Source organism: Scardinius erythrophthalmus, assembly GCF_964197995.2.
Source record: "Scardinius erythrophthalmus genome assembly, chromosome: 8".
NCBI lineage: Eukaryota > Metazoa > Chordata > Actinopteri > Cypriniformes > Leuciscidae > Scardinius > Scardinius erythrophthalmus.
In genome coordinates, this window is record NC_138228.1 from 26,418,521 (window position 1) to 26,433,552 (window position 15,032).

At 36.8% G+C, this 15,032-nt stretch overlaps 1 protein-coding gene across 1 annotated transcript in view; it reads left to right on the forward strand.

Moving 5' to 3' along the window:
* Nucleotides 1-948: 948 nt before the first annotated feature.
* The window catches only part of LOC308694927 (uncharacterized protein), a 76,951-nt gene continuing 62,867 nt past the window's right edge, over nucleotides 949-15,032 (forward strand). The window contains exon 1 of the mRNA XM_081372740.1: nucleotides 949-1,200. The gene's annotated coding sequence lies outside the window, so the exon portion shown is untranslated. The remainder of the gene's footprint in view (nucleotides 1,201-15,032) is intronic.

Sequence of the window (15,032 nt, forward strand, 5' to 3'; positions counted from 1 at the left end):
CAAAAATAAATAAACAAATAAAAAATTTAAATCATTGTCACCCATGGATAATTTTTATTCTCTCATAAACAGAAGTGTCTAAACTTCAAAACAAAATTAGATATTTACAACAAATTTGACAGACATGCATGGGCACACTTAAGAAAAGTGGTGGAGATCAGGCAAGATGGTGCTATAACTGTCAAAAAAAAAACTTTCCTCAGTAAATTGCCTGTATTGGCTGTAAATGGTATTTTCCATTAATGATCTAAGTTTATTTGTTTATTTGGATCCCCATTAGCCTCTACCTAGGCAGTGGCTACTCTTCCTGGGGTCCCAACAAGTAAATCATACAAAACTACATTTAATCAACAACAATAAAAAGTCAAGTCAATGAAACACACTAATCATTCATCCAAATATCAAAATCAACAATTTAATATATTTTGCCATTAAATGTTCCTTTAAATATTTTTTTAAAACTAATTTTTCTTGTAAAAATGTGTGATATCAATGATAAATGATTCCATATTTTCATTCCTCTATACATTACAGTCCGTTGTTTTCCAGTGGTTTTCGAAACAGGAAATAAAAAACATTCCTTTTATTCATGCCTGGTGTAAAAAATTATGACTAGTACTATTATACAAAAGTTGAGAGTACAGCGCATTAGGAACTCTAGACACAGAAATATTTCTTATAAAATAAAGCAGAGAGACAATCCTTCACCAGTTCATTTTTAGTATATTAGCTCTTCTATAACAGTTTAAATTCAGTCCTGTCGCTCTGTTCTGGACAAATTTAATTTTTCAATTACTTGATGCACTGGTTGCCACACCACTGGGCAATAACACGCGATTCATCCAATCACTGATTGTGCTGCAGTGACTGACACCCCTGAGAGCCAACAGTAGCGGCATATTATTAAGGCCCGCCCACTGTTCGCGCTGGCACTGCCGCTGTCAGCATGATGAGAGAACAGATCAGATGAGACAGCAGCACGGAACATTTCTCCAGAAACTCCTTGTACTAAATGATCATCATACTCTATCGGGAACTGTGATTGTGTGCACTTGGAAACTTTGGATGCATCAACTTAGAGTGTTGTCGTCAGAGAAAGGTGTAAAAGGTGAAATCGGAGTAAAGATTTAGTGGATCCCAGTGTGATAATCTTTATTGGATAATCTTCTTTAATTGAATATGTGATGCAATCTCGTTTTGGTGAGTGACATTTCTTTTTTATCATATGTTATCTTATGACAGATATGTCTATTTCAGAAATGATTTGATATGAGCTGAGTTGACTAGGCCGCAGTCACAGCGCGAGCTGAACTAGTTAGCCGTGGGCTAAAGCTACCGCGTGTAACATCTTTGTATCATGAGTTGGGACAATGAGTGTCGATGTGTTAAATAACTGTCGTAAAGTTGGATTAATGTGTAATTTGAGCTGTGCATGTCATTTGTTACTGAAATGTTGAGTCAGAAATTAATTATTGTACGTTTGCCTTGTGTTTTCCAAGGCTGCGTTTTCTTGTTCTCTATTTTTTTTCCTATGTGAACGTGATCGGCAAGTGTATCCTGTTTTGTGCCATAAATAATCCCGTGAAGGTGAATCGTCTGCCTAGTGGATGCAATTACACGCACAAATGCTGACCCAGGGCCGGCCCGCGGCATAGGCGGAATAGGCAAATGCTAAGGGCGCCACTCATCCATAGGGGCGCCAGAATGAGTGAACGAGTGAAATTATTATTATTATTTTTTTATAATACTATTTTAAAACCATTAATTCGAATTACTACCAAATAAAGCAAAAAAAAGTCCGGCTCATCAATCTTCCCCCGCCCATCAAGTGCTTGAAGTGCGTCAGAAACAGAGCGTGCGCGCGATCAGTTGTTGGTAATTTGTTGTGTAGCGTGCGCGACGCCGCATCCAATGAAGACAGCACTGCTTTTGTTAACACGCAGCTTGTAGAAACGGGCCTGGCAGCTCTCGCCAGTTCTAGATCTCCATGTGACACGGTGAAAGTTTCCTGATTGTGACGGATGGCCGAATTTACATGACACATTATAAATGAGCATAGTCTGCGATAGATACAGTGCCAAAAAGAAGAGAAGAGGATAAAAGGGGATAAAGACAGAGGTAAAGTGATGTAGTGAATGAACAATTTATTGTATAGGAGTAAGATACTATAATTTCATGGCAGTTATTTTTACCTTAAACTTAATGTTAGCAGTTGTTCTGAGTTCTCCTGAGTCCCCAGACTGTGTGATTTTGTAACAATCATGTCAGTTTTAAGACACATTTTTTTATTATCACTTTTTTATTAATGTTTTACTCTACAGTTGTGCAGTTTTGGGGGGGATACAGTACAGGCCAAAAGTTTGGAAACATTACTATTTTTAATGTTTTTGAAAGAAGTTTCTTCTGCTCATCAAGCCTGCATTTATTTGATCAAAAATACTGAAAAATATAATTAAATATTGTGATATATTATTACAATTTAAAATAATTGGTTTTCAATTTATTATACCATTTATTATATCATTTATTCATGTGATGCAAAGCTGAATTTTCAGCATCATTACTCCAGTCTATCAAATGATCCTTTAAAAATCATTCTAATATGATGATTTATTATGAGTGTTGGAAACAGTTCTGCTGCCTTATATATTTGATGAACAAAATGTTAAAAAGAACTGCATTCATTGAAATATATATATATACTGTATATTTTATAATTATACAAATCATCTTTACAATCACTTTTTATCAATTTAACACATCCTTGCTGAATAAAAGTATTGATTTATTTAAAAAAAAGAAAGAACAAAATTACTGACCCCAAATTACTGACCAGTAGAGTACATTGTTGTTACAAACGATTTATATTTTTTTATATTTCTTTTTTTTCTTTTTATTCATCAAAGTATCCTAAAAAAGTATCACAGGTTATGAAAAAATATTAAGCAGCAGAACTGTTTCCAACTTTGATAATGAATCATCATATTATAATGATTTCTAAAGGATCATGTGATAGACTGGAGTAATGATCCTGAAAATTCAGCTTTGCATCACAGAAATAAATGATCATTTAAAGTATAATAAATTGAAAGCCAATTATTTTAAATTGTAATAATATATCACAATATTAAATTTTTTTCTGTATTTTTGATCAAATAAATGCAGGCTTGATAAGCAGAAGAAACTTCTTTCAAAAACATTAAAAATAGTAATGTTTCCAAACTTTTGGCCTGTACTGTATATGGCATTTTTAAAATTTATTTGCCAAAATTAGTAATGATATTTATTTACAGGTTTATTCAAAATAGCAAAGTTCACATTAAATCTGTATTGTAAAACGTGCTATAAAAGATAATGGGGACTTGACTTGAATGCTATGTAATGCTGGTATTTGTTTAGGCTGTAATGTGTGTGTGTGTGTGATCCAACGCTGGATACTCTTATAGGTTACGTCCGTGGATCACGGCTGAACGCGTCTTCTCCGCACTCATTTACAAACAAACATTTTTTCGCCTATCGTGCGTCTACTCTACACCCGTACCACTAAAAAGAAGGATTATATCCAAAACTTCAGCCATAAATTAGTATTAATATTGATAGCATCACTGGTAGCGTCGTTGCTAACTTAACGTACTGTCCATCTGTTAAAATGGCGAATATATCAGATGTAAGTAGTCTACCTTTTGGTGCAGGTGAGGACACATTTGAGCTGCACGCGGTGCAGTCTGAGCTGGAAGCTGTTGAGAACCAGATCCACGACCTTTTAGTGAGAAAAGCCGAGCTGATAGACCGGCGTTTGGCTCTTGAAACATCACGTGCCGATGCACACAAATCAGAGATTAACGTTACTAACCCGCTGACTCCGACCTCGTCTACTCCGTGCGTTTCTCAACATCGGTCCCGAGCGTCGAGGTCGCGATCAGCCATGGTCTCGTTCACTCCTGCTCCAACACGCCACCACGAAGCCTGGATATTTCCGCAGCGGAAGACGCGAGTCAGGTCTAGACCAAGAAAACTCTCTTCGACCCTCCCCGTTTTCGAGTTATCCACACAAAAACGCTTCTCCCCTCTTCGTGAAACAGAACGCGATGCTGTGATCATCGACGATTCCATCGTTCGACACGTACACGCTACGTTAAATAAAAGTAAGGTGCATAGTCACTGCTTTCCTGGTGCTCGTGTTTCTGAAATCGCTGCTCGCGTTCCTGAGATTCTGAACGAGCGCGTCGGAACTGTGGTCTTGCACGCGGGAGTGGACGACATCAGGCTGCGCCAGACGGAAGTTCTGAAGAAAGACTTCAGGAATCTGATCGATACGGTACGCAGCACATCGCCTGATATAACGATCATTGTGTCAGGACCGTTTCCCACGTACCGACTAGGTCATGAAAAGTTTAGTAGATTATTCGCGCTAAATGAATGGTTAATGTCATGGTGCAATGAGCAGAAACTGCTCTTTGTAAATAATTGGAATCTGTTTTGGGAGCGTCCTAGGCTTTACCGTGCTGATGGCTTACACCCAAGCAGATTCGGATCGGATCTTCTGTCAGATAACATCTCCAAAATGTTAAATACCTTTTGACTAGTAACCAAAAGTCCAAATCATAGTCTCTGCTGCACCAATTTAACTGATATAAATAGTGTTGAACATTGCATAGAAACTGTGTCTATTCCTCGTTTAGTGAGATCAAATAATAAATCTAATGCAGGATCTAGAAAAAATCTAATTGTTATTAAACCAGAAAATGTTGCTATTAGTAATCAAAAACAATTTCTAAAGCTAGGTCTTCTAAACATTAGATCACTCACACCTAAGGCAGTTATTGTAAATGAAATAGTTACAGATAATAGCTTCGATGTACTTTGCCTTACTGAAACCTGGCTTAAACCAAATGATTATTTCGGTCTAAATGAGTCTACTCCATCAGGATACTCCTATAAGCACGAGCCCCGTCTGATTGGTCGTGGCGGCGGTGATGCAACAATCTATAGAGATATTCTCAATGTTACTCAGAAAACGGGCTATAAGTTTATTTCGTTTGAAGTACTTGTACTAAATGTTACGCTCTTAGATGTTCGAAAAACATCCCTGTTATCTCTAGCCTTGGCTACCGTATATAGACCGCCTGGGCCTTACGCTGATTTCCTAAAAGAGTTTGCAGATTTTCTCTCAGACCTATTAGTTAATTTCGATAAAGCATTAATTGTTGGAGACTTTAATATCCACGTAGATAATTCAAATGATGTGCTAGGGGCTGCGTTTACAGATTTATTAAACTCCTTTGGGGTCAAGCAAAACGTTACCGGACCAACTCATCGTTTTAATCATACACTCGATTTAATTATATCACATGGAACCGATCCAACCGATATAGATATCATTCCACAAAGTGATGATGTCACTGACCATTATATGGTAACTTGCATATTACGTACTCCTGTAGAATATCATGCTGCGCCGCGTTATCGATTAGGCAGAACAATTCTTCCATCCACCATAGATAATTTTTCAAATAGCTTACCTGATCTGTCTCAGCTGCTCAGTGAACCCAAACAAACAGATGAACTTGAGGAATTAACCCTCTGAGGTCTGAGCTGTTTTCTGGGCCCTGGAGGTGTTCTGACATGCTCTGACATTTGTGCTTATTTCTGTTACTTGTGACATTTTCATGGCTAAAGTCTAATTACACTGTATTCAGCACAAACTCTGCTACAATAATATATCAGCAGCATGTATGTAAAAGTTTGTAGTTTTGAGATAATGACATTTATGCGTGGTTTGTGAAAATACAAAAATAAATTCTCACTGAAATAAGGTCATGAAACCCATACTGATTATTTCTTCACAAGACTTTTGAAAATTGTATGACGTAGCCTAGAATATTTGCTCTAAAACTATGTGAGAATCACCCTGACTGCTCATTCAGAGAAGACAATATATTGATTTAAAAATTTTACGACGTGTTTTGTGTGATAAAGCAATATGCGAAGGGGCGGATCATCTCATTAATATGAAAGCTTTCCACACCTGAGAAAGACAAAGAACCTCCCTAATGGCCCTATTAGGAGCTTATCAGGGCCCATCATTCTGACCACCCTTGCACAAAGAATGAGGAGATTTAAAAAAGAATGGCTTTTAAAATTGTTTGGATTTATTTACAATACAACATAATCCAAAGATACACAACAAAAAAGTACCATGTTCATGTACAGAGACATGTACTGTGAACGTTGAAGTCAGCAGGACTCAGTGGCATCTTGGCCCTGAAAAAAAAAAAAAAAAAAAAAAAAGTGAACATACTGATATCAAGAGAAAGGCCTGCACGATTTTGGGAATACATTTTAGATTTTTCTTGTTAAAATTGCTTTTTAAAATTCACAGAATACACACACACACTCACACAAATGTTTCCAACAATATATTATATAATGAACACCAGGTTTGTTGTGCCTTGTAGGTATAGGCTATGCGCAGTGCTGCATAAAATAATAACAATATAGCAGCCTATATATATTTTCAAAAAGATTTCAGTAACAACTAAGCTAGAGAAAAATATATTTATTATCATGTTACTTCAAATGTTTCCATCCGTTATGATGATTTGAAATGAGATAATAATAAAAACATGAAGCCGTTTGGTGCGTTTTGCTTTCATCCAAAATATGATGTGTACATTCAAACACGATCGCGCAGGAAAATATGATACATTCAAACGCGATCGCTATCGAAAATATGATACATTCAAATGCGATCGCGCTCAAATATAAAACATTATGGTTACCATATACTGTACATATCTACGTTTGAGCAGATATCCACAAACACAGTAACAGTAAACACGGGTCTAGATATTACTATTCCCCATATATCTAGCAACAGTTCAACTGCAACGTGACATTTATGCAACAATAACAAACTGATATGTAAGAATTTGTTACCTTACACCTTTCTTGTCTTCAAATCGCGTTCTTTTTCTTCTGAGGTAGCCTAAATCCAATGTAAGCTCAGGCACGTCTTTCAAACTCGACGAAAAGTGAAGTGAAGTGTTTTGTTGTTGAGGTAATGAGCGAGACGCGTTCCATGTGGAGATTTGCATGTGAATATCTTTTGCGTGAGTGGGCGTGGCCAAATTAACTGTAATGAGGAAGCGTTTGAGAAGCTGGACATCTTGTTGGTTTTATACAAATTACTTAAACAGAGAATATTTGTTTTCGTTTTGAATCCGATCATTTAAAAGTACACACTTAAATGTTTATAAAGGTGTATGGCTCATAAATGTGTGACAAGTATTCGCTGAGTTTTGTTTCAGTTTATAGACGTGCTCAAGAAAAAAAAGTTCACCGCGACGGAGAGGCAGAAAGCACACCCTGTTTATTTTCTTTATTTTACAAAAGCACAATGTTTTGGTTTGATTGTAAGTGGACACATACAAAAGGAGAAATATCACAGATTCTTTTTTTATATTTATTTTTTCTGTATGACTATAAATGACTGAGTAATTTAAGTTTATAGTGCTACAATGTGGAGAAAATCCAGCAAAACGCGCCCGCGCGTTTGTCGACCTCAGAGGGTTAACTAGCACTATGAGCACCATTCTCTCTGGAACATTGGATATTGTTGCACCCATTAGATTAAAAAAGGTCAGAGAGAAAAGTAAAGCACCATGGTACAACAATACTACGCATGTTCTAAAGAGAGAAACCCATAATTTAGAGCGTAAATGGAAAAAGAACTAATTTAGAGGTCTTTAGAATCGCATGGAAAGACAGTATGTCACGTTATAAAAAGGCCCTAAAAGCAGCCAGGGCTGAGCATCTCCGCAAACTAATAGAAAACAACCAAAACAATCCTAGGTTCTTATTTAACACCGTGGCTAGACTAACAAATAAACAAGCGTCACCTGAACAAAATATTCCGTTACAGTTTAGTAGTAATGATTTCATGAAGTTTTTCACTGAGAAAATAGAAAACATCAGAACCACAATTGTAAATGTTCAATCCTCAATCGCGCCTTATAATTCAGCCTCAATTATCACCCCGCAAGAACAATTACAGTGCTTTACAACTATAGAACAAAAAGAGTTAAATAAACTTATCACTTCATCTAAAACAACAACATGTTTACTAGATTCTATACCAACTAAACTACTGAAAGAAGTGTTACCTATAGTGGAAGAGCCTCTCCTCAATATTATTAACTCGCCTTTATCTTTAGGTTATGTTCCAAGAACATTTAAACTGGCAGTTATAAAACCTCTCATTAAGAAACCACAATTAGATCCACATAATCTAGCAAATTATAGACCCATTTCAAATCTACCTTTTATGTCTAAAATACTAGAAAAAGTTGTGTCCGCTCAATTAGGCTCTTTCTTGCAAGAAAATGACATCTATGAAAAGTTTCAGTCTGGATTCAGGCCGCACCATAGCACTGAAACTGCGCTCGTTAAAATCACAAATGATTTACTCTTAGCTTCTGACCAAGGCTGTATCTCAATACTAGTTTTACTTGATCTTAGTGCTGCGTTCGATACTATAGATCATACAATACTCTTAGATCGACTACAAAATTATACTGGTGTTCAAGGACAAGCATTAAGCTGGTTTAGATCGTATTTATCTGACCGCTACCATTTTGTTTATTTAAATGGAGAAAAATCGATCATAACTCCAGTAAACTATGGAGTGCCGCAGGGATCTGTGTTAGGCCCTCTGTTATTCTCAATATATATGCTGCCACTTGGAAATATTATAAGGAAACATGGAATTAGTTTCCATTGTTATGCTGATGACACTCAAATCTATATTTCATCACGGCCAGATGAAAACGCTAAATTACCCAAATTGACAGAGTGTGTTAAAGATATAAAAGATTGGATGACGCGCAATTTTCTTTTGTTAAATCCAGACAAGACAGATGTACTAATCATCGGTTCAAAAAACCACCCACAAATCCTCTCACAATACAACTTTATCATAGTAGGATGTCCTGTTACTTCATCCTCTACAGTAAAAGACCTGGGTGTTATATTAGACTGCAACCTGTCTTTTGAAAATTATATTTCATATGTTACAAGAACAGCCTTTTTCCACCTTAGAAACATTGCTAAGCTACGTAATATGCTATCTGTTTCTGATGCAGAAAAGTTAGTTCATGCATTCATGACATCGAGACTAGATTACTGTAATGCTTTATTAGCTGGTTGTCCTGCATCCTCAATAAACAAGCTACAGTTAGTCCAAAATGCCGCCGCAAGAGTTCTAACTAGATCAAGAAAATATGATCATATAACACCAATTTTATCATCACTACATTGGTTACCTATAAAGTTCCGTATTAATTACAAGGTATTGCTACTGACTTATAAAGCCCTAAACGGCTTAGCTCCAGTTTATTTAACGGATCTTCTATCGCCCTATAATCCATCGCGCTCTTTAAGATCACTAAATTCGAGGCTTTTGGTCATACCTAGGATATCCAGATCCACCAAAGGAGGGAGAGCATTTTCACATTTAGCTCCAAAACTCTGGAATGGCCTTCCTGATACTGTTCGTTGCTCAGACTCGCTCTCCCAGTTTAAAACTAGATTAAAGACGCATCTCTTCAGCCAGGCATTCATATAATACTTTTAATCTTACAGTTAAATCCGACCTCTAGTTCATAAACGCCAGAGGAGAACTGGCCCCCGACTGAGCCTGGGTTCTCCCAAGGTTTTTTTTTCTCCATTAGGTCACCTGGTGGAGTTTTTCGGTTCCTTGCCACTGTTGCCTTTGGCTTGCTCAGTTGGGGATATTTGTACATCAACAAACATTGATGTATTGTTTTAATTTATTACTGTGAAGCTGCTTTGATACAACCTGTGTTGTGAAAAGCGCTATATAAATAAACTTGACTTGACTTGTGTGTGTGTGTGTGTGTGTGTGTGTGTGTGTGTGTATGTAAGTGTGTGTGTGTGTATGTACTGTATGTATATATATATATATATATATATATATATATATATATATATATATATATATATATATGCTAAATAATCATGAACACAATGACGGGGTGAAATGGGCTGTGATGCATGGGGCACCAGGTAAAATCTTGCCTAGGGCAGCAAATTGGTCAGGGCCGGCCCTGTGCTTACCAGTGCCCATGGACCTGTTTCCCCTTTGAACTGTAATTTGAAACCATCAACTGGCAGGATAACTACAATTTTCTTTTGTTTTTTTGGACTCAAAGGACTTTGATTTATTTTTTTACTTCTGAAATGGAGAGACTGTTTTTTGTACTTGAACTGATCGAGAGAAGTTTGAACAACTCTTTAAACTGAATCATTTTATTCACAAACTCTGATCAGCTGAGTTGTTTGATTCATGAATTTTGTTCAACTTAATCAATTCATCTCTCCAGCATTTCCAATTCATATTGTTGAACATACTATTTTACTATAGAAAGATAAGGTGGTTTATTGGAAGGAATTCTGAATCACATTGTGTTTTGAGTCAAAACCAATACTAGTGTTTCTTTCGTCTACAAAAATTGACTAAATATCGTTGTCAACAAACCACGTGACGAAAACGAGACAAGATGCAATGTAAATGCTGCTCATGTGATTATAACTATAATTAAATGTATAATGCAATATTGTTGACGAATAAAAACAAGACTAAATGTGGTTAACAAAATAAAAACTATGCTAAAATGTCTCTTCATTTTCGTTGACCAAAACGAGACGAAATCTTATGACATTATTTCATCTCGTTTATTCACATTATTATTATTATTATTTTGCAGTATTTTTGTTTCCCGTGTCTCAATTCAGGGGCTGCATCAGGTCTCACTGCACAGACGCAGACGATGTCACTTCCTCAAGCCCCACTCGCGGCGTTATTTAGAAGATGCAGCTGCAGTGAGTTAGCATAAACGACAACAAACAAAGTTAAGTCTGACACCCGTTTCACACACACTCCGTGTGCAGTGTGTATGCGGTGCAGGAGCAGCACGCGCTATAGTGCTTTCAGATATGCTGCGTTTGCAGTGCGTAACTGATCCACGGCTTTACCACAAACACATACTCACTATTTTTATTTCAAATCCAGAAGTTATCAGCTACTTTTATTTTTTTTTTAAAGTTTGTCAGCATTGCGATTCTCTTTGTACACACATACTCTTTAATAGACGTAATTCACTTTTAAGCACAATTTAAACAACGTATTATTCAATGCACTACTTCTATATAGATTTATAAGCAAGTGGTAAAATATTTCGCCGTGTAGTTATATTAAAATCGCAAACATTTTAAAGGTCCCATGACATGAAATTTCCACTTTCTGAGGTTTTTTAACATTAATATGAGTTCCCCTAGTCTGTATATGGTCCCAAAGTTTCTAGAAATTTTAATCGGTGTAAATCGAGCTTTTGCTATTTTTCTCTGCCTTTGAGAAAATGGAAGCTTAACCGGGCTGATCTTGAATCTCCTCCTTATGACGTTATAAGGAGGAATGTTACCTCCCCTTTCTCTGCTTTGCCCGCCCAGAGAATATTTCTCACCCATGAGAAAATGTCAAGTTACACACACTGTAATGCGAGTAGGGCTGTGTATTGGCAAGAATCTGGCGATACGATACGTATCACGATACATGGGTCACGATTCAATATATTGCAATATATTTCGATACTGTGCATAAGGCGATATATTGGGATTTTTTTTAAAGTAGGACTATAATTTTAGAAAAAATAATATTTAAAAAAAGAAATGTGCATAAAAGTAAAAAAAAATTACTTTAGGTAAACAATTCAGTTCACAGAAAATCAGACTGCCAGTTTGGTATTGTGGTTCACAGGTTCTTAGTGAGCAAATTTTTATATTTCTCAAGTAGGCCATAATAAAAGAAAATACATAGCCCCTGTCACAATACAAAACAACAACGTGAACTGGACGAAAATGAATGAAAATGAACAAAATGAATGTGTCATATAGGCCTATTGAAATCAAGTTTTTATGTGATAAAAGATTTTAAAAGAACTGGACGCGCGAATGAGGCGAATTAACGTCTGCCGCGCTAAACACCTCATTCGCGCCACAGGACCTCCAGACGCGCATAAACGCGTCCTTGCATTAACTTAACATTGAAATCTCTCGCGCCAGGCGCTCTATTCGCGTTTGGTGTGAACGCAGCTTCACGGTGCGCGTCCACTACAGCGGCAAAACTACGTTTTCTGTAACGTCTCCGCTTTGGGGTATGTCTGTTATGAGTGTGTTTGTTTTTTTCAACACACGGACAGTATAATCATCATGCACGCGATTACATTTAGAAATAGACAAGCTTTGTTTCCAAATGCACCAAGCAAAGATCCTTTCAATTTTATAAACCCAGCCAATATAATAACAATAAACACATCCAAAATAAAATCTTTAACATATATAAACAACTGCAAAGCGTCTAATTTGTAAACAAAATGATTTACGCACTAAATCCATCATAAAGAACTGCCCAACCTTTTGACGCTCTCAGTCGCTCTCAACGCTTTCTCTCCGCTGTCAATCCCAAAATGCACTGCTGAGCGTGAAGCTCGACTTCCATAGGAATGAATTGAAAATGCTTGCTCCGCTCGCTCCGTGCCAGTGGACACGCACCGTTCGGCGAGCCTTTTAAACAACATAAACGTGAACCACCGTCTTACCATGAATATTTTTGGACGTAAAAAAAAAAAAAAAAAAAAAAAAATCTATATTGCGTTTTTGAAAATCGATACAGTATTGCAAAATAAAATATCGCGATACTCATGTGTATCGATTTTTTCTTACACCCCTAAACGCGAGTGTTGTACATTTCTTTGTTATTTGGATAACCGTTTTCCTGTTGGTTATATGGCGCGCGCGATATCCGCATTTCAAGATCGCAGAGCTTGATGTAATTGTAATAAGATAAATTACAGACGTTACAGATCATTCATGAAAAGGCAACAGTAGGTTAGCGTTAGCTACATGATAATAACTGTAAACCATCCGAATAAAGTACCATATCCAGACATAATATTTTAATCTAACCATTCAGAAATGTCCTTCTGGAGCCGCTGAGTTGCAACTTCTCTATCCGTTGCTTCTCCATCTGGATCAGATTCTGGGTCAAACCTTTTCTTTTGCATTTAAATTTTAATACAATAAATCTTGGATGTCACAAAGAACTTGTTTTTCAACCTCCACGAATGAGACGAGTGTTACTTTTCTGTTCGCTATTTTTGCTATTTTTCCATAGTGGTACACTATATTAACTGGGTTAAATAGAATTGCATTACTAAAAAGAGACTAAAATACAATTTTCATTGACTAAATCTAGACTAAATGTCATCAGTTTTCGCCGACTAAAACTAGACGAAAATAGTCATGGATAATTCTGACTAAAATAAGACTAACATGCTCAGACTTTTAGTCGACTGAAACTTAACTAGACTAAAAAGAGTATGAACGTGACTAAAACTAATAAAAACTAAAATGACAGCTTGACACAAAGACTAGACTAAAAATAAAAATAAAACAGGCCTTTCTTTTACATTACTTTTTCATTACATTTCTTTTTGTACATTTGGGTTATAGAATGTAGGGCTGTCTCGTGAAGGAATTTCCCATGCGGTAATTTTGAGTGGAATTTTGCTCATGTAGCAACATTGGCTATGAATCATGGCTCGCTGTCCCACTCTGAACCCCCGAAGGTAAATCAGTTGTGTTGGCTCCAGCTAGTCTGCGACAAATGGTCTTTCGCAACACTTTATTGAGAGATAACGAAACTTTCTATGTGACATACACACACTCTCACACATACATACAACACACAAACGACCTTTGTATGTAATTCAGACTTGTATCTGACCTTCCGGTATGCATGCATGTTTGATTAGTTTTGTTTTGATCATAGTTATGATCTTCTAGTGTGTGGCTCTGAAATGTATTTTTGAAGAAAGTTTCTCCCATTGGAATCGAATCTTCAGGGCTAGGTCATAAAACTTTATGACTCCCAAGCTGCAGCTCATCCAGCTCCGCTGCAAGAGATAATGAGGAGCCAACATTCCAATGCACACACATACACAAACTTTGAACATTAAACTTAGAATATACAGTAAGCATGTAATATTTCATATACTCCTGTGTTTCCCAGTTTATATTCACTCTGTTTATGACGTATTTGAAGGAACGAACCTTAAAATGCTTGTAAGATGCATTAATATTAATATTAACATTAATATGCTTGTGTAATTCTGCATATCTTATGTAACTTTGTGTATTCCTATAATCTTTCATATGACATGTTTTATATCATTTTAAATCTTGAGACTTAACGGAGTTGAATCTCGATAATAGATTGCAATGATATGATTATTACTATATGACTAGTATTACGTCTGACTAGAGTATTAAGACAACACCATAACTCCCTCGAGTGGGTGTCTCCCCCAGAGACAAAGGAACTTTTCCCGCTTCTTATCTTTGGACGTTCATTGGTTGTTTGCGCGAACAGAGGCGTCAACCCATATTTTCCATAAAAGACCGACTCAGGAAATCTCTGGGAGCACTTTTACGAACCCTCTTCTTCAGAAGACCCATGGCTCCCTTTTAGGGAGCATTCTCTGTTTTCTCTTTTGATTTCCTTTAAGTCTTTTCTTTATTTTCGTATTCGGACTCAGCGAAGCAAATGCAGCAAGCAACTTCAACTCAAAGAAAAAGACTCTTTTGAAAATCCCGCTATCGCGCTCACCGGAAGAGACGAGAGCACAAGCCCTGCAGAAACACACAGGCGCTCCTATTCCTTAAGGACGTGCACGAGCACTGCGTCTGAGAGAATTCCTGGCTCCATGGCTCCTTAGGGAGTCCTCATCTCCGTTTTATTTTCTTTACTAAGTTTTATTTTCATATTCGTTTCTCCCTCCACAAAGGGAAATGAACTCTGAATCATGTTTATGGCAACTTCACGTTTCGGTGAACCTTTAAACTTCGCGCGAGTCTGCTCGCCCCAAAGACACGAGGAAACACGCCCCGCTCTA